Genomic DNA, 21,243 nt, shown 5'->3' with positions numbered 1-21,243 from the left:
AGCTGAAAGTAGTGCTCTTCTTTGATGCTAGGCATGCAAGTAATAAAATAAGTCACTTGAGAAAGAGGAAAACTGATGACCCATAGAGCTCAATTTTCCATGTAAGAAAGGAGAAGTAACGTTAGAGAAGTTTTAAATGACAGAGATGGGATTTACTCCTTTCAAATCTACCTTTAACTGGTAAGAAAATTGGATTTATGATGAACTCAGAAAGTTCCCATCTCCACATCACCACTGACCAGTGTGATGTTTATTCCCAGTCACTTCACAGGAAAGTAACAACACTTCTACATGCTAATTTACCACCATCATAAGGTCAACCACAAGAGTTATAGTAGCAGATGACTGAATTCTGTGGATCTGAATCCTGCTTTCTGATGCTGTTATTTTCTAAGTTAATGTTGTTTTGATCATTTATATTGATAATTATTACAAGAAGATTCTTATAGTTGATTGTTTTCCAAATAACCATAAATGTTGTATTCACTCTACAAATATAATTTTTAATTAATAAAAAGTATAAAAATAATATAAACTTTATAAAACATAGGTTTCACTCAATGACTTGAATAGGATTCAGCTAAGGAAATGTGATTAATTGTATTGATTGATTGATTTAAACTATTTACATAAAGCCTGCAAGATTGAGACAATATCCAAGTCATGAAAATTATCATATTGTCTGGATGGTGTTGTTTGAGTTGAATTTTGCCCAGAATGTGGGTATGATAGTGACTGTTCCCACATACAGTCATTCCTACAAAGGAGTCAAAAAACCCCTTCTTTGATATAGCTCATAATTAAAAGCATGGACTCCTTTGCACTGCAGACATTAGCAAGGATAATTAAAGTCTTTTTTTTTCTACCGTCATTCCTCCTACAGAAGTAAAACAAAACCTTAGACTTCAGATACAGCAGCGTCTCTTTCCTCATTATTGCAAATGAGTGAAGGCACAAGGCTGATAATTTTACTAACACATGTTCTTGCATGCATTACCCTGTTGGTTTCATTGCTCTGTGTGTAGATAAATTATGTGTCTGATCAACAAAAGGGATCAGGAACTTGCTCTGAGTTATTTATGTTCTTTGAAAAAAGATGCTATACTTCAAACAGATTTTTGTGGAAACAAGAAAAGCCATTTTTACAAGTTTATAGTAGAAGACAGATAGAGGAGTTATGTTTCTCAATTTACCATTAAAATCCTCTTAATCTCTGCAAAACCAAGAAAGATTACACAGTTAAGCTTTGTATGTTGATGAATCAAACTAACTTTAGGTTACCGAACAAAAACTTTGAGACTAAATCTACCTGTGGGTGACAATTTAAAGGAATCCAACTTTTCTAAACTTCAGAAGGTGTCTGTAATAGTTTACAAACTTAGAGTGCATGGTGACATGCAGAGTAACCACAGATTAACCCATCAGACTTTGGGATCAAAAGATTTATTATAAATTTTATTTTTTTTAATTGACCTGAATCTTGAAGAGAACACAGTTGCCACAAATTTTGAACTAGACACAGAAGCAATGTATAGAAGGCAAATCTATATGTGCTCCTTGGTTCTAAGCAATGAAAGTTGTAACTTCAAGTCTTTCCCAATTTGTAATTGGTGTAACTGTAACAGGTTCAGCCTAGAGCAACATCTGATTTTTGTATTTTAAATCGGTTTTAAATTTATTTCCACATGTTTCAGAAAAGCATTTGTAACTTTCAAGTATTTTTTCTGGTGACTGACAACAAATGAGCTATGAAAAGACCCTGTTTGAAAAACACATCTCTAAACCAATGTTTTAACACCTTGGTTTTGTTTTGCTGTTGTGTACTTTTCTTTCTGTCCCCATCCATACTGAGAATTGCACCTCTGGAAGGAAAACTAAATTTCACATGATGTGCCACACTACATGAAACTATTCAATGGTATTGTAGAAAAATGTTACATAAAAACTAAAAGTCCTGTACTGCATTTGATAACTGATAATTCATGAAAGGACTAAGGATGTTTCTATATATATGAAAACTGAAAAATCAAGGGTTGAGGCTTGAAATGTGAATCCTAAGTTATGCCAGCTATGTAAGACGTGGTAAAGCACGTATTCCCTTACTCAACAAATGTGACTGGTATTAAAAATGCTGGCTGGGTTCAAACCAATATAAAAACAGCAGGCAAAACACCAAAAATCCTAAGAGGGTACCTTGATATCAATATGAGGGTAGATAGGTAGATAATTTTGAAGAAAATATTATCCTGAGTTTGGAGAAAATTAACTTAGGGGGTGGGGGGAAGTATATCATTGTGATTCATTGTGGCATAAGGCAGAGAGTGAGCAATGGAGAAGAGAATGAGGAAAGAGATTTTCTCTATTGCTTGTCATGGTCTTTAGAAATCTACTGGGAACAATTTTGTGTTTTTAAACTAACTGTTCTAAACTGTCTGACTGCAATCTTGACCTATCATCAGAGTAACAGATAATGTCATAACATAGATCCATCACAATTTATTATCTAAATATATTACATATCTTTTACTCTTTTTTCTCAGTGTTCTCCAGCAGTCTGAAGCTGCTTTTGATGGCAGTTCTGGAAAATGAAAAAGTCGTGGAATGTGTGGGAACCAAGAGCCTGGGACACTACTAAACAGGCATAACTTGAAAACTGTGTCATCCGTGAAATAACACATGCCCCAGTTTACATTGTACTGTTTAGATTGGAACATAAACTGCAGCACATGGAAATTTCTCCATATGCACCATGTACCAGTGCCTAGGATTAAAGCTGGAGACTCCAGTCTCTAAGTTTGGACTAGGAACCTCAAAATCCCACTCAGACATCACCTATCCCTCCTCTACATCTTAAAGGAGAACTGATTTTTTTACACTGAGGTTCTCCTGTTGCTTGAGGTTTCATGTCTGTATAATTCAGGTTTCCCACAGTGTTTATATTTTGCCTTTATTTTAATGTTGTTCTTTTGTTTGTTTGTTCGTTTTTGTGTGGTTGGTTGGTTTTTTACTAAATAAATTGTGAAATGAAGACTGGATTTCTGAATAGAAAATCAGAGTCTGTAGATACTACAGCATGAATATAATGAAGTAACTGGTGAACACTATGTATTATCAGGGAAGTCTAGTGATAACTTGAACAGGAGTCAGAAGTCAAAAAATGGTTTTTGTATTCTTATCACCAGCCACTGCTTTATTTGTGCCTCTGGATAAGCTACAGAGGCACACTTTTTCGTAGAAGTCAAGTTATAAAATGGAGATTAGAGCATTGCTCCACTTCTGAGAAACTCTGTGAGGTCACGTGAATCCAAACCACAGAAAATTTGCAAATAGTTTGTAAGGTGACACCTCAGGTCAGGATTGTGCATGGTGCATTCTTAGATGCTTAGAAGGCAGCCTGATTTTAACTACTTTTCATTGTCAGGCCTCAAGCTAAAGTTTTCAACAGATAATTATGGCAAAAATTACCCAGCTCTTTCTCATTCTGAGACTGAGAATTGGAATCATGTGGAGATCGGAAGTTACCTTCAGGAAAGGATTTTGAGGCATTAAAATATGCATCACTGGGAATCAAAATCATCCCACAGAAATGCTGATGTTGTTTGGGAAGAATAATAAGAAGGGATTATTGTCCTTAAGTCTCTGTTATCAGATTTCATCAGGAAAGAATGTTTAATCACTGATCATGTCACTTCTTAACCTTCTTCTGATTTGGTAAGAGACGTACTCCAGTCCTTTAATCATATTTCTTGACTTTTCTGAACCATTTATAATTTTTCATCATCTTTTCTTTAACACATAATTGAATGCAACAATCTACCACTGATGGCTTTGGTACAGTACAGATGTAACATCCTCTCTTCACTTATATTTGGCATTTTCTTACTAAAACTTTCAAGGACTTTTGTATTCCACAATGAAAACTCATGTTCAAGTAATTATCCATCCTGACCTCTAAGTCACTCAATATTTCTCTCATTCCTTAGAATTCCCAATCCTGAAGAATGACTTACATTCCTTGTTCATAATTATGTTCTTTCCACTTGGCAATGTTGAAATGCACATCATTTTCCCACAGTATGTTTACCAAGAAACTGAGTTCATCTGCATATATGACATAGTCTTTTTGCTGCTACTGATTCTCTTCATCTTTATGTCATCAGAAAATTTTATAATAATACATTTATGTTGTCTTTCCTCAAGTGATTTATTAAAAAGTTTAAATAGTATGTATTCAAGAACTAAAATCTACAAGCTGACATTAAAACTACTCTTTTATGACAATAATTTTAAAAAAAATATTTAGCTTCTTTTAGCATTTTAAATGTGTAATTCTGCCTAGCAGTTATCAATACATAGAAGTCTAAGTGTACCTATGCTGAAAGTATGAAGCTTATCCTCCAGCCACCAGATGTACTCCAAATATGTGTAATACTTGGTAAAATATGAAAACTGTTGATTACATAAATATATATACACTGTAGATTTCTCCTTTTCTCCTTGCTTCACTTGCAAATCATATATATTTCCTATTTTTGCTATATATTTATGACTATCAGCTCCTCCTCTTTTCCATCATAATTATTAGTTAATTAACTGATGCTCTCACTTTCCTTCCATGTCTGTTGTAGCTAGCAGAGCCTTCCTCCTCAGCAGAAATTTTGACATTTTTGGCACTTAAGTAATTCCCAATTATCAGTCACATATAATTACTTTCTCCCAGTAGACTTTGCTCATAATTGTTATCAGGTTCAAGAAACCAGCTTATAAAATTTAAATGAACTGTAAATATGGTGCAGGTTGGGATTTTGCTCTGCACTTAGACATGATTGATTCGTTATATCTTGTACTCTACCAGTTGTTAATTTTTGCTCTGAGATAAATGCTTTTTTCCATTTGAAGACAACCTATATTTGTTGTTACATTTTCTTTAGATTAAATTTTATAATTTTGTAAATGCTGAAAGTATTGAGGGGCTCCCTGCATGTGACTTCCAATATGCGTCAGTAAGAATTGAAATGCCTGGCATTAATGCATCTTCTTCCACCTACATATTGGTCTTAAAAAGGTTGATCATCCCATTGCTTAGTGTTATTTGGTAATTTACAACCACAGATATAGTGATTTATTTGTTACCACAGTAACTCCTAATTACTACATTTTATTTGTTTCATAATGTTGGTAACTTAGGAACAACTAGTTATCTTTAACATCCTATACCTTCCCCCTCCTTTTTTTCCCCACTGATTTCTTTCTATATAGGTTATAATCATCAATGGAAAGACTCTGGTAAGGTGAATCTTACGGCACAATTTCATTTAGGATTTACTAGAATATTACAACCCAAATTCAGTCTTTTTGAAGTAGGTCAAACTAATCTCAGACACAAAAAATTCCATTGTCACTTGTTTATTGCCTAAATGGAAATTAAATAGTTTATCCTTTGTGTTCATCTGAAGTTTGGTGATGCAGAATCCTTACTTCATAGTTTAGTTCTAAGTGTATAGGTGTATATGTGTATTTTTTCATCTCTTCTCTTTCTTAAGTTTATCCCTCCTGGTTATGTTAGCCATTCTATTCATGGAAGATTGATTCCAGGAAGCCCTAACAAGGGCACATCCTTCTTTTACTGTACAAGAAGGTTATAACTTCTTCTGACCCCTGACTGGCTTTTGCTCATGACATGGGATGAATCTCCAGGAAGTGCTTTAATGTTTTTCTCCTTCAATCCCCTTGGAGGTCTCCAGAGCCTTTTTCAATTAGTCATATATAGTGCTATCAGTTATAGCCATGATTTTAGGACCACTTTGAGTTGCAAGACTGTTTCCTGACTACATCTGAAGCAAACTGGGTAATTCCGGTCTTGTAATTACATGTTCTGTCTTGGCTCCAAGGGAAAGCACATCCTTTTGTTGACTTGCTCATCACAGTGCACTTACTATGTTTTTCATAGGACAAAATACTAATGTCAGATGTTTTCTCTCCTTGGGTCATTGAAGACCTTCCTGTGTCCTTTAAAAGCAGCTTCATTCCTGTTTGTAAACCCCAAATTCCAACTGTGGTGAAGGTCTACAAATTTGTACCTTCAAGGTAAAATATAGTGCATCCTTTGAATGGTGTGTTTTAATGAGACCCAGGGACACAAGTTTAACTGTGAAAAAGTAACTGCTAATTGAGTGAAGTCTGTTGTGAACAATACATGAAATGGGTTCTGTGGTAAAAATGAAAAGTGACAGGAGATCCACTGATAACTATATAAAAATACAATTCAGATAAATGTGGATTATACTAAAGGCTGACATACACAGTCACATGTGAATACATAGTATATGTATACATATATACAAGAATAATCAGGATTTTGAAGGATCAAATTAAGATAATCTTATTTCTGCAGTTTTAAATTTTGTATTCCCTGATTTAATAATACTACTGGTACTAAACTGTAGATTCTACATTGTTATTAAGAATTAAATGCAGGTATTAAAAAGAAGTTGTCATAGTACAGCTTTAATCAGGATCACACCTACTAGCTTTTTCTAGAATCATTCTTCATTTCTGTAGAGTGGGTCAAAACTATTAAAAGTACTAACCACCCTGAGATCATTAAAACAAAGAAAAAGACTAGAAAGAAATTAAATATTTTCACACATGAGCAATTCTCTGTAGACTTCAAAACTCCTTTTCACCATATAGAGTCTCTAAGGCCTAGCATTTCATATCCTTTTCTTTCATTTTTGTATGGCTAAAACAGTACGTTGCACTAGAGAATACCCTGTGATTTATCATTGGTGGTTTAATCAGGGAACTGCTCTTTCAGATAAGCTGTTTGCCTGAAATGCTGTCCCTGATGTACTATTTAGTTAGATTGGAAAAACAGTGGCATATTCTCTGTTCCTTTTCAGGTTAAAAACCTGATAATTTTCTTTTTCTTTGTAAGACCATTATTAATGTATTTCTGTGTCTGCTTCTCACATTACTATCCTGCTTAGCATCTTGTCGTAGAAGGCTTAATTAGCTGGTGAGCTAATGAGCTGAATAATGAGCCTAAATACTCCAGTATTAAATGTTACTATAACCATATTAAATTTTTACAGTCAATTCCAGAATGCTTTCTAAAGGTAGGCTTGCCATGTCCAGTCTTACCTGAAGATGCAGATATAGAAACTTAAGAGTACAGGTTTTTGAAACTTTCATTTTGTTCCATAGATAAGGAAGCCTTTTGCTCCTTTGAGTCCCCAAATCTTGATTAGAGGATTGATTTGGGAGTGTGGCTGAACACTGGAGGCTTTTTTATAAATGTCATGTTTTCTTGGCGTGACAAACTGCACAGAGATAATGCTGGAGGAAGGTCAGTAGGAAGACATTTGTCAGTAAGATACCTTCATCAGTCTTGGATGACCAAATGATCAGCTACTGCTGACTGCTTCAAAAATCTCAAGCCTCCTAAATAACAATGGGCCTACAATCTTTTTCCATCTTTGTGTATGTTCTGTCATCTTAGCCAACTCCTGACTATATAAACAGAATATGAACTTCACTGTTACTTTTCTTTATTTGATCTGTTGATATATACTCACTAAAGTCTTATATTGAACATAGTCCTGATTTTCCTTTTCCTCAAATCAATACAAAGTGGGTTAAACTGCCCATATAACCTTATTTCTATAAAATTCAAAATCCCTTATGAACACAATAGTCTTCTACTTTTACTGCTGTAAGTGCTTACAAAATTTCAGTTAAATGCCTAAGTAAGCACTGGCCCTAAAATGATTGGTAACTTAAATGACATAAAGGAGAGCTTAGAAAATTTGCCTGTGAGCTTCATCTTGGTTTTGAAGGCTGGTTCAGTAACATAAACATTGACGTGATCCTCCAGGTAAGGAAGTTTTTAAGCCAAATTGTTAACTACTAAAGTACTTAACGATTCTCTTAGCAAGGGAAAAAACTTGCTAAGTCAAATAAACCCAACTGACTTCCAAATGCACACTCATATTCTTCCTTTCCCTGTGACTGACTTTGGTGTTGGAATTTAAATTAGTCCTGCTTTTCTAGCTCAGCTTTTAAAGAGTTCTTTCAAATTGGTTTAAGTCCCTTATGTAGATATATTTCATAGAGTTTAACGCTTAATAAATTGCTTTAATTTGAAAGAGTAAATTAGGAAATTAAATTGCTTAAAGGAATAACAAACACTTTCAAATACATTTTCATATAGAATTTCACTGCGAAGTTGGACATCAAGCTACCAGACAGTGTCCAAAGGAGGGCCACAAGGATGGTGAAGGGTCTGGAGGTGAAGCTGCATGAGGAGTGGCTGAGGTCACAGAAGAGGAGACAGAGGAGACCTCATTGTAGTCTACAACACCCTCACGAGGGGAAGTGCAGGGGCAGGAATTGGACTTGATGATCCTGATGGGTCCTCTTCCAACTCAGTGCATTCTGTCATTATGTGAAATCCAGTTTAAAATAATTCGAGTCTTGCTGAATGAACAACAGCTAAATGAGGTGTAACTTTGTGGCACCTAGACTTAGTCACACATGTGAATGATTTAGGATCATGATGAAAAACACTTGAATTTACTATTATTTTTGGTTTAGACACTCAAGAAAATGCAGAAAATATGCATCAAGTCAGAAGCACAGAACACGTGCCAGATCTTTCATGCTGTGCTGCATAGAAAACAAGCACTAATATCAGGCAGTGTGGCTTTTCCCAAACCTCCAGTAGCATGTCTGCCACCCAAATTGAAAAAATATGTGTTGTGATATCATCTTGGACAGCAATGCTTTGCCTGTAAAGCATTGCCGCCTGGGAATTGTTTTCAACAATGCAAATAGAAGATATTTCAATAATAGTAAATTAAGGGGGGGGGGTGGTCAATTTTTCTAGGAAGCTGTCTCTCTAAGAGGTGCTTAAGTCTCCTGTGTCATCTCCTTCATTAATGTTCAATGAAATAGTTTTCCATGAATATAAATTCCTCTTATTAGCAAATTAAGCTGTTACTAAGGAATGGCAAAGGTGCACAGAAAGGAAAGGAACATAAAGCCAAGCAAATAAGGGGTTGGCCTTCTGTCTGAATAGGAGCTGTTTGAAATAGGTCTAAAATAAAATAACCTTGATGAAGTCACAACATTATAAATGGGTGAAAAAACGTATCCTGAATTATGTGGGAGGATGTTATACTGAAATTCTGCATGGAAATTGAAGTCAGAAAATAGTCTGTAGGACTAAGTTCATATAGAGATAACACTCATCGATCTAAGAATCTGAAAACAGTGATAGACCAGAAGTTATGAGTAGAATGCTTTGTAAGCACATTAATTAGTATAAGAATTCAGTGTTACACATATGAAGAAACTTTTTTTTAACATAATGTTCTCTGAAAACTCAAGTATCCTCAGTGTACTATAAACTGTAGAATGAACCTTAGACACCAGAGTGAAAATAATAAGGAAAATTCTTTCCTTCTCGGTGCTTTGGGTTTTGTTTCAATATCTTAGTTCCCACTGATACTGCACTGAGTATTATTGTGAGACTTCTGTGAGTTGTGAATCTGGTGCACCACTTCTAGTTTCCTTACAAGCATATTCTTTGCATTAACCTCCATAATCACCTATGAATAGTTTTTTTTCCAATCTTTGCCTCCTACACATTCCCTATCTGTTCCAGCAGCACTAGAAATACACCACTTGTCAAAGTGGTCTTTGAACACAGTGGTAATGTAATCAGAGACTAATAATTTTGAATTGCTACAAGTAACACTGTTTACTAAAACAGAAGTCTTCACCAATATTAAATAAAAAAAAAAAAAAAAGGAAAAAAAAGAAAGAAAAAGATGCTATTTAGATAATATTATACAAGTCGATGATGATAAGTTCTTTCCTCTCATAAATACAGCTCTGCTCCTTGTCAGAGAAAGTAAAAGTACTTTCACCAGGCCCCCTCACCTGTGGAAATGCCACCTTTTTTGACATCTCACTGACTTTCCTGGAGAATATGTAGGAGCTGCTGTCCTGTTTCTTTCAGAGTAGCTCACTATAACTATTGAATTTGGTCTGCAGGGACAAGACTGCTAAATTTCCTATGCCTTAGAGTTGTGCTTATACAGTAAGAAAAGAATTCATAAATCTACCAAGAAGGATGATCCAATGTAGTTGTAATGTTGTTGGTTTTCTCTTCTGCTCATTTGTTATTGAAATGCTGAGGGGCTCTGGTGACTCAGGCTCCAGGGAAGTATGCATGAGTTTCACGCCTCCTCTTTAAAACAGCAAAGTAAGAAGTGATTTTGTTACCTCATGCTCTCACCTCTCTCACCTTCTATTTCTCTTTCACACTCATTTTATTTCCCCCTGCTTCTTTCAGCTTGATATGGCAGGACTGACTGGAAGTGTACATGAACACTGGACATTAGGTGCTGAATGCCTAGTGCATAGATCAGTGCCTATCAGTGAGCGTAATTCACTTCTGGATGTGAACAAGATCCTTGCACAACAGAAATACTGCAATAGACACACTTTTAAATAGATTTGTCATGTTGATAAAAACATTAAAATATACCCAAACTATATTTCAACAAGAAAGTAGTATTGATATGTAACTTCTGTGCTTTTATTGTGACTCAGCTCCGTTCTGCAATTCCTGCTAATGCTGTGTAGTTATGTGTTGTTAATTTTTAGTGTGCTTCCAGCTGTAATCACTCTCAAATAAAAAGACAACTTCTACAAAGCTGGCATGCTTCTGCTGTTAGTATTATGAATACTAACAGACTCCACATGGACTACTCCCATACCATTGTCAAATATTTGTTCACAGCAGAGCTGTGTGTTTAATTATTTTTCCAGTACATCCATAAAACTTGAAAAGGAATCCTTCTGGAATGAAGTAGTGTGAGTTTTTCATTGCTATCAGCAAACCAAATAACTTCTGGCTCAGATTCTGTACTTGGCAAAAAAAATAAAATAATTTTTTTCTTTAATAAGAGACAAAAAGTCATTTGAGTATATTTAACAAAAGAAAAGAAGTTAGTGGACTTACATAGCATCCATAAAATAATAATACTTCCATGTTACAAAATAACTCATATTTGTAGCATTTTCTTGTGCTTATAAAAGAACAAAGGTTCAACATCCTGCTCTGCTTCAGGTATTTCAAATCTAAGTATGACAATGTTCTCAGCCATCCTGTTTTAGATCTGAGATAAAGCTAGTTTAAATCTTTTCTGTTTAAATCATTTCATTTTGTGTAAACTACTTGGATATTCTCTAGATCAGAGACTGTATATCACATCTCTAGCATAAGTATCCTAAATACTGTGCAGCAGATGAATTATCTCACAGTCCTGCTTTGTGCTTCAGTGAACATCTGAATGTTCTGTATGGATGAACTGAGGTAAACAGCTTAGAAGTGTTACCTAAGACAGAGTCTTGAGAGCTAAGAGTTCAAATGACTTCTCTTACATAGATATTAAATTTGTAGTTGGTATTTTGCAACCTATTTTAGTCTTTTAGCATCCCCTTATTGGGAAGATATTCAGATTGTTCATGAAAGTCTGCTGAATTTGGTGTCCACCTGAAATACAGGAAACCAGATTTCCTCCCTGTATTCCAAGATGAAACTGAGATTTTGTCTCCATTACAGATCCAGTATAGATCCCATAACTCAGCTCTACATACATTCTCTTTTTTCCCTCATATGGTTATGAAGTTGTACAGCACTGTCATGGAGAATAGCCAGCACTCAGGCTCCGTTCTTGCTCGTGAATCCTATGAAACCCTTGAAACAAATATAGAATTATTCTTTTTTCAAGTTTAGAGACAACGCTGAAAGTTTATACTCTGTTCCTCCACAATTTCACTTCAGAAATCCATGTGGGCTTAATCTTATCTGTCCATGGGGATGAAGGGGACGATACAGTTTACTTTATTTCCTTTTTTTATAGGTCCTCATAAAAGTAAGTACTGTGTCAAATGTTTGAAAAACTTGGGATCCAATCCTGCTGTAACCTATATTGGTTCAGATTTGGAGTCACTTTGCTGGAGTTTTAATGACAGAACTATGCCTATAAATTTCAGTAAGTGCCTGAAAAAGTGTGTTGCTTAAGAAAGAAAAATACAGTCTAGTCAACTAATCCCCCACTGTTGTCTCTTCTAAAAGAATTCTTTGTTTGCCTATGTTATAGTAATAATTTAGGTAGTATGCAGAAACATTCTTAGACAGTTGAACATGACTGTCTCTATTTTCAAGCTCTTAGAATATTTCCTGAGATTATTTTAGAAGGTGTCAACTGTCCACTCAGAGAATTTCCAGGCACATTCAGAACCTGGAACTTGTTGTGGACTAATGTTAGTAGTTTGCATTGAGCCAACCTATTTAGAGGGGAAGATGTGGATGAACACAGATAAAAGCTCTTCTGGGTCACCTGGCCTCTGTGTAAAAAAAAAAAAAGAAGGATTCCAGAATGGGTTTAATTTAATCACTAAATTAACAGGTGAAAGTCACATTCTACATTCAGAGGTCAGTTAAAAATTTCCCTTCCTTCACTGTCAGAAAATTTGAAAAGAAAAAAACCCAGAAAAACAAAACCCAAAAGTTTGGTGTGTTTCATATATTTTCTTAAGAAAAATGGTTGGAGGTTGTATAATCGTGTAGCATGCAAGATTTCTTTATGCCTACACAAAAGAGCAGATAATCTGTAAGTTTGCAAAGCAACTGACATCACAGCACATCTTGCAGTCAGTCAGTGGTGTTGAACACAGAGCTCTGAGGGTCTCATGGCTTCAGCAGGGTGTCTGAAAGACAGAAAAACCCCTCTTACGGTGACCTTATGGATGAATCTCAATAAATTTGTATTATGATATCTGAAGCATAATAATTCCTTGTCTTAACATTATATGAGGTAAATTTAAGAGAAATATGTATGAATGTGTTTAATTTAGTCTAACTTGCTTCCTTCAGCTAGGTACTCCTTATAGCCTTCCACTGAGAAGGCAATGGGGGAAATGAAGGGTAAGGCACTGATCGAGCTGTTCACTTCTGTAATGCTTTAATCCTGCAAAAATAAGTTGCTTAATGAGCCTTTATGACATACCCTAAAGCAATGCAAGGTCAAGTAGCTGCTGGCTTACTTGAACTCTGAGTGGCTAAAGGTATAGATGCCATTTATAGAGAAGGATTCCATATGACCCTTCCTGATTCTGGTCATGCTACAGATAATTTTAAAAATTGATGCAGTGGTAAGATCATAGTGATCTTTTCAATGCACAGTACCAATGTGTTTGAAATATATTTTTTAGCCCTTCTCTGAATATCAAAATCTTGAACAGCAAAAGGTTCAAACAAATAGCAAATGTTTGAAAAATATGAATCCAGGATTCATTAAAATGATCTAAAATTCTGGGAATGCAGTTCCAATTGACTTAATTGGTAACTTAACTCTAACCTTAAACCCATTCATATTTCACTGCCTTTGGTTTTACCTTTAAAGGGGATCCTACCCACCCGCTCAATCCTCCCACCAAAAGAAAAAAAAAAAAAAAGAAGAAAAAAAATTGAACAGAGCAACCTAAAAAAGCTGTATTTATAGCACAAAATATTACGATGTAATAACTTTCCCTATTGCAAGATTGCCTTTGTTTTTATGCTAGTTTTGACGAGGCAATAAATGCTTCAAAGCACTTACTAAAATTAGTAAAACTGTAAAGGAACGTGAAACAATGGTGCTGAGAGATCTTTGCAATTTTTTCTTTTTAAGGCCTTTATCAGCCTCCAGTTTTCCAAGCTGTACTGGAATACCAAACATGAACTGAACAGTTTCCTTTTGTAGTTTATTTCCACCTGTCTTTTCATATAGTACTTACTTTACCTTAGAAAGCCAAAAAATTCCAGATGACAGAGAGAAGACATGGACATTAATATAGATCATTCCTAAGCCAACAGATTGGAATACCTTTTTAGCCAGTTCTAATGAAAGCCACAGCAGTTACAAATAGAGATCTATGTTTATGCAATAATTTATGGTTCTAATAATGCCACTTATATGAATAACATGTTTCTTATAAACTGGATAATAAACTATATGCTAAGGCCATAGCAGGCCAATGGCACATTAGTTCCTGCGTTTTTAATCAAATGTGACTCTAGGGACCAGGCAGTACAATCCTGATTTTACATTCTTTCATTGCTGGGCAAGGGGTGGGGGAGGGAAGTCACCCCAAATCATAAAGGGAAAGTGTAGAGCAACACAGGTTAACCTGAAAGCTCACTGAATCTTTCATTTCTATGTCTTTGCATCACAGGAAGGAGAGTATAAAGAAACTGTCATTTGGAAATGAATGACCTTTGCATTGAAACAATAAAAACAAAGTTCCTCAACTTCCTTCCAGATGAAAGATGCTGCACAAGGATATGATAGTTAGTGGTGGTTTTCACTTGCAGTGACACTGCTTAGTCATGAGTTTTAGAGAAACTGAGGAGAGAATGAGAGTATTTATGATTTGGACATTATTATTTTGCAGATCTAAACACATTAAATCCATTAATATACTCTTTAGTAAAACTTTCCGGAAAATAATTACTTTGGAATTTATTTATTACTCTATAAGCCTGTGTATATCTGGAAGGGAAGATGATAAAGCATTTAGAAATGGAACACATGTTTTGTGGAAGCTTTCATATGGAAACAAAACAAAACAAAAAAATACTCTGTCCCATTTTACTGCTCTGATATTGTTCTAATTCTAGTCCTAAGCTGCATTTTTACAAAGTTACAGTGGTATAAATCATTTAACTATAAAATTTAGGGTTTCTTTACAGATTGTCTTCTAAAAAACCATTCTTGTTTCACAAAGCTCATTGAAAATAGTATGATAAAACAGTCGTCAGGAAAAGCTTGATTCTGATGAAGATTCATTTAAAAAAGGAAGGAGGAAAAAAATTACTGCTTTTGAACTATTGTATTAGGTATTTCTGCATTATTACTTTCATTTTTTAATTACAAAACAAATGAGGCAAATAAGGCCTTGAAAATAGTTCAGCGTATATAATTGAACAGAAGGTGACAGCTAAGTTTGTTGTGAGTGTATAATCCACAGGAATATGTGTCCTGTTAGGGCAAAAGGTAATATTGATAAAGTAAGCTGTTTTAAAAGTAAATTTTAAAATAAGTTTGTTTTGATGTCTGTGGATAGAATTTTGGTAGCCTTTTGTAGATCTAGACTAAGGCTAGAAAAATCTAACTCTAGTGCATATTACTCCTAGAAATTTCTTTCCTGACCTCCTAATGTCATTTCATTGTAGTTCACAGGAGCTCACAATCTGTGCAAGAGAGATAATACTTCAAGAACAGTCAAAAAATAACATTGTTTTTTCTTAAAAATTGTAAATATGTTTTTAATAGTTTTTCATTTCTTATTGAAAACCAAACTTTTACTTATTTTTATTATTGACTATGTAAGAATGCCGCAAAAATTTTCCAAACCACTGTGGACAGTGCCATCCTTCATAGAAATAGCTGTCTGAGCTAAATGAGTCCTTTTAAATCAGGATTGTCTCTTGAAATCTCATGATTTTTCATCAGAACAAACAACCCAACAATGAATTCAGTTGTTACTTTGTTAAATTGTTCACTTTTTCCTGGCAAATCACCATTTGTGCAGTTCTGTAGGTTGATATCTTCTGAGCACTCATGCCCCACAGAGACACAATTCAGTTCATTTTTATTTTGTTCTATCTAGATACCTGCTGTTCTTTCCCAGCATCTTTCTTCTGCTTCATTACCCAAGCAATACTATGAAATCTGTGTAGAGACAATAAAGTCAATTGGTCAGAAAATGGCTCTTGGTTTGCTTAATGCTGCAGGTAAGACCAGGATATTTTATTACAGGATTGTCAATCTGCCATATTGGAAGAACAGGAGAGCATAAAAAGATAGTATTTTAAAAATTTAAAGTTAATAACACTTAAATATTATCTCTTCTGCTTCCCTTGCCTCTATATTCCCCTTAAACCAAAATATTTCACCCTAGTTCATCCATGGCTGATTCAGATTTTTTTGCAAGGGTAAATAGCACCTATGTAGCTGGACTAATCATGTCAGCAAGTGAAGCGTATTATTATGTCAATTAAAAAAGATTATTTATGGGAAATGGAAATTCAGTAATTGTGAATTTTTGTTCCAGCAGGATGTCTTCCACCATAGAGTAGGTTATAGTTTGCAGGATGAAGGAAGACCAAATACATGGTTTTGGATTGAATTCATGCCCCAATAATTGTCGTACTGTATTACTGAAAACCCCTTGACTGGAGATAACCACTGATTTTCCATTATTTTTCTTCTCTTTTGTGTGTGACACTTCATTACTGGAAGCCTGTTCCCTTTGCCTCATAATTCAGATTCTTGGCACACCACATTGAATTTTATGGCTAAGGGTAATGCAAATCATTCACAGCCGTCTGTTGGGTTAGGTGTGCTCTGTGCTTAAAAATAGTCAACTTGGTGTTGCTTGAACCCAAAATCCAGTGTTCCCAAGTCTCCAGCTTACACATGCCAATTTTCATACCTGATTTTCTTCTTTCTTTACTATTTTGAACGTGTGGCTGACACTTTGCAGGCAGTGTTGTCCAAACACTGATGCCTGGAGCTAAACTGAGCCTGAATTAGTAGTCAACAGATATTGCCCCAATGGGAACATTAGTTTAATTTTTCATTATTGTACTCTTTCTTCAACAACATCGACTTTAATTTCCAATCAAGGTAATAACCATAACAAAAGATTTGAATTAATGGCTTTTAAAATTCAGAATGGTGGGGTTTCAATTGTTAGTTGTAAATCCTTGGACCTTACACTTTGAAATTTATCTGAGCCCCACTGGCAGCACTTATCCAAAGGGATGATTTTTACTTTTTTTTCTTGTGTTGGAAATTGCAAGCTCTATTTACAAGAAGAGATAAGATAATACAGGATCCACCTACCATCTATAAATCATCATTTTGGCATCTGTCTGGGTGTTGAAAAGTCCATTCGGGCTTACATATCCAGGATATTTTATTGTTAGGTCTTATTAAACAAGTTCCAACTTGCCCTTTTTCTGATGTTCAGAGAGCTCTCAGTTCCCCATTTCTCTGCTTGAGATCCAACACCAGAAGTAGGAAAGCTGTGTATCATTTGGCAAGAGTCCCCAGCATGCAGGATGCCAGCTGAGCATAGCCAGCCTTAATGGCTAGAGCCATTAAGAAATAAAGCCTGTTTAGGGGCTGGCTATGTCAGATACAAGCCTGCTGGAGAATCTGAACTGGTAGCAGTCTAAATGGAGATTTATAGTTAATATCTCCTGCCTTGGCACAGTTCAGGAAGTTCAAAGGAAATACACAAGGCCAGAAATGGCTTCTGAGTCAATGAAATGAGGCCCATTGTTCACTGCTTCTTGACGGCTCCTGGTCAAGCTTGGTCAAATTACAAGTTAAAGGACGGGCGGAGTGGTTTTGTGGGTTGAGCTTTAAACTGTCATCTCTACCAGCATGATCTGTGATGTAAAAGTCAACTTGTAGTCTCTCTGATTCTCACATCTTCTGGAGTTATGAAGATTCTTGACCTGAAACAGTAGCTTGAGGTTTGTGTGCCAGAGAACAAATCTGGCTTGCACATTCTTTTTAGGGTATGTCTGAAAAGTTTGAATTCTGGGGGACTTCTAAACAAATAAAAATGGTAAAAATATCTTCTCTTTTGAACATTCTGACACTCAATTAACCTAAATTAGCAAGGTTCCTTACAAGCATCTTCCAGGGATCTAAATGAGAGCGGTACATACTCTCTGAAGAATTGATTACCAAGTCATTTGGTCTGTAAAGTATCTTATACAGAAACAGTAAATTATAGCAAATGTATTTTTAAGCTCTTCTACTCATAACACTCACTATAGCCAGAGCAAATATTTATTGACAGCATGGTTTTTTGGTGTACAATTTTTAAAAAAGACAAATTTCAATACCAGAGAAAAACAGTGCCTTTTTATATAAAGTGAGGTGAAAGATGTATATCACTCTAGGACCATATCTTTTAATTTTCTCAAGGGTGCCTTTTATCATGGCTTTTCAGTACCTGTATTTGAAGCAAATAAATCACTTGAAAAAATTTGAAGATGGAACACTTATTCCACTCTTCCCTCTACATGTGTCTAGTTTGCATCAACGAGGGCTCATGCTTCAGTGGATTTCTTATTGAACTCTTCTGTTGCTAGTTGCCATGATTTAGAAAGCCATCCTTTTATTTAGAAAATCACATTTCAAATATGCTATGGTCTTCAAGATCATTATTAAAGACGTTGACATCCTGCTTCTCTTTCTCAGCAGATTTCTGACCTCTTAATGCCTGACAAGCTCTTTTGCTTTCACGGATATGAGCATCTTGCTTTAGACCATAAAGTGTAAAATATTCTAAACAGATGGACATAGCAGTACAATGGTCTATTGAAGTCCAAAATTATTTAAGATTCCTTGAATTTTAATCTTATTTGTGTGCATTGGAAAATATTTCCCAGTTTTATCTAAATTTCTGCTTATTCACAACCAAGCAAAAAGTAAAATAATTTGACTGCCATTAGCCTAGGGAATTTATAGTTTAACTTATTTATAGCAATCTACAAAAAAGAGAAGCAAATAATACGTTTGTAAACAAATTAATAGTCAGTATTGAAGAAAAATTATGAACTAGTTAAAAAAAGAGACATACTGAAACATAATAATGAGGTAAAATATTAATAGAAATATTTTTCTATTGAAAATAGCTTCAAGGACTTGGAGAGTAGTTGTTAATAAACATTTATTTAGTCCCAGTATATTGCAAAAAGTCCTTTTAATTGGTAAGAAAAAATAGTCACCCTATCTCTCTCACAAAATAATTTTTTCACAGAATATAGCTCAGAGATTGTGGTATATTTATGGCAAACAGGTGACACTGTTACCAATTCAGGGTAGAAATTCAGTCTCAACACATCTTATCCCCATTTAGTACTTTGACGAAGAGGTCAGAGAGGTCTATTAGTATTGTAGACTCTGGATCTCATGCTGCTTTTCCTTGTAAGTGCAAGTCAGAGCAATGTAGAGAAGCAAGCAAATATTAAAAAAAAAAAAAAAAAAAAAAAAAAGAACAGCTTTGAAGCATTTTGTTTTATCTCCATGTGGATCAGGGTCACTCTCAGAAAATTTTGCTTTTCAGGTTGCACTCTTACTCAAAGCAGCTGCCTGGAAAATGTGGTAATAAATAGTGCTATCAGCATTACTCCTGGCTGGCTAAATGTGTTCACCCGGCTATTAGTCTATTGAGCTCATATAGGGCTAAAGACGTTCAAAAGTTTACTTAAAGAACTCTAATTCCAAAAGGTGTTATTTTATTGGAACCTATTTCATATATTGACTCAAGGATAAGATTTATATTAGTTGTTTATTGGTAATCAGGCTAAGAGAAATCTTTATTCCTCACTTTTAATCTTGGATAAACAAAGTATTGAGTTGTAGAAAGAGATAAGAAGAAGGTATATCAGACAACTTGTTTAACTGTCATAGTTGAAATTAGCTCCCCAATAACTTGAAAAGAAGACAAGAGAAAATTATATTCCCTTTTTCTTTATTTCTTATTAAAATATTGGTAGACATGTCAGTGTTTTTGCTCGGCTGCAGTGGGAACTGAGTATTGGGGTTCTTCCAGATTTTAGCTGAAATTAACATAGGGGTTGAAGTTTACAATCAACAAACAAAAATTTATATATTACTTTATATTAAACAGATATTTTCAAGTTCCCCATGCTGTTACCAAAAAGAAAAGGAATAATAATTGCTGCCCTCATGGAAAAAATATTTGGGGATTTTGGGACAGTTTAAAAAACCCTGCTTCTTGAAAGAGTGTGTTGGCCCAGCCCTCAGCTGATTCACAGTCTTTTACAGTTGCCATAAATATGATGGTGCAAAACATAAAAAAGTTCAAAGAACAGCTGCATATTTGTGCTCTGATCTAGTGATGTGATAAAGGCAGTCAACAATCAAAGCAAATGAAGGATGGTTGGTATATTCTACAGGACTTGCTCACATTCTTGAAGCATCAGTCTTCAAATAAATTATGGTGATAAACCTTCTGTAATAGGGACCCTCCATAACAGTTACATCTCTGTGAACAGCAGAGAGAATGGCAGAGCATTAAGCTAACAAATGTTCCACATTAAAGCCTCAGGATCAATAACATTTTTAAGATGTTATCAAACAAAGCATTCAGTGTTGAAAATAACAGCCTTAGCCTTGTGCAGATAAAAGATGTAACAGTCCCAGTGTCTCTGCAGAAATGCAGTTGCAGAGCCAAAGTTCTCATTGTTCCTTAATGTTTATATTGCACTAAAATAAGAAGATGCTCAATAGGAACTAAAATTAATTGCAGATGAACTTAGAAGGGATAAAAGATACATATAGGCCCAATAATAACCCTTTTTCTGCTTTGTGGTGTGAAGCAGTCTTCCAAGTGTGGAATGTAGTCTTTCTACTTAATGCTCCTAAGGGAAGAGGGAGATACTTCCATAGCAAGGTTGGATGGGTCAATGGAAAACTGAAGAGTAGGTGACATGTGCCATCACTGTCTACCATCTGCAATGATCCAGTATTGTCAGATTAGTGAAACATTGCTGCTGCAGTCTTCAGAAGGAAAACCCTTTCCAGCTGCTGGAATGAACTGATGGAATAAGATTAATTAGAAGCAGAGAACAGTGTCAACTTCCTGAGACAGAGACAGCTGAGCTGTTCTTCTCAACATGAGATTGCACCCTTGTCTATGTGAATTAGAAGTCCACATGGAAATGTACAAAATATTAACTTTGTGTATGGTACATAGACAAAACTATAAACTGTGTGATCATTTGGTGTGGAATTCAGTTCTGGATTTAGACACCTCACTGTAGACATTTCATATTTCTCAAGGACATCTCCATATTTGGTCAAGATGTTTAAGTTCTCTTTGTAGTCAGTGCAGACTCGGTGATATACTTAGAGTCTGAAGAACAATAAGGCTGTGCAAATCCAAAGTTTCTACCCTTGCAATCAACATTTCTCTCCTATTCAGCACCCAAAAATTATCTTCATTAAAAATATAGAATCAACTGTAGCATTAGACAGTATTCTTATATTTGGATTAATGGAAAAGGAAAAATACAGCACGTGAGAAAGAACATATTGTGAAAACAGAATGGATCAGTACTAAAATTTGGACTAC

Source organism: Empidonax traillii, unplaced genomic scaffold (assembly GCF_003031625.1).
Source record: "Empidonax traillii isolate 1590-97213 ecotype Southwest subspecies unplaced genomic scaffold, ASM303162v1 scaffold131:size1687323, whole genome shotgun sequence".
Classification (NCBI taxonomy): domain Eukaryota; kingdom Metazoa; phylum Chordata; class Aves; order Passeriformes; family Tyrannidae; genus Empidonax; species Empidonax traillii.
This window is presented reverse-complemented; position numbering follows the sequence as displayed.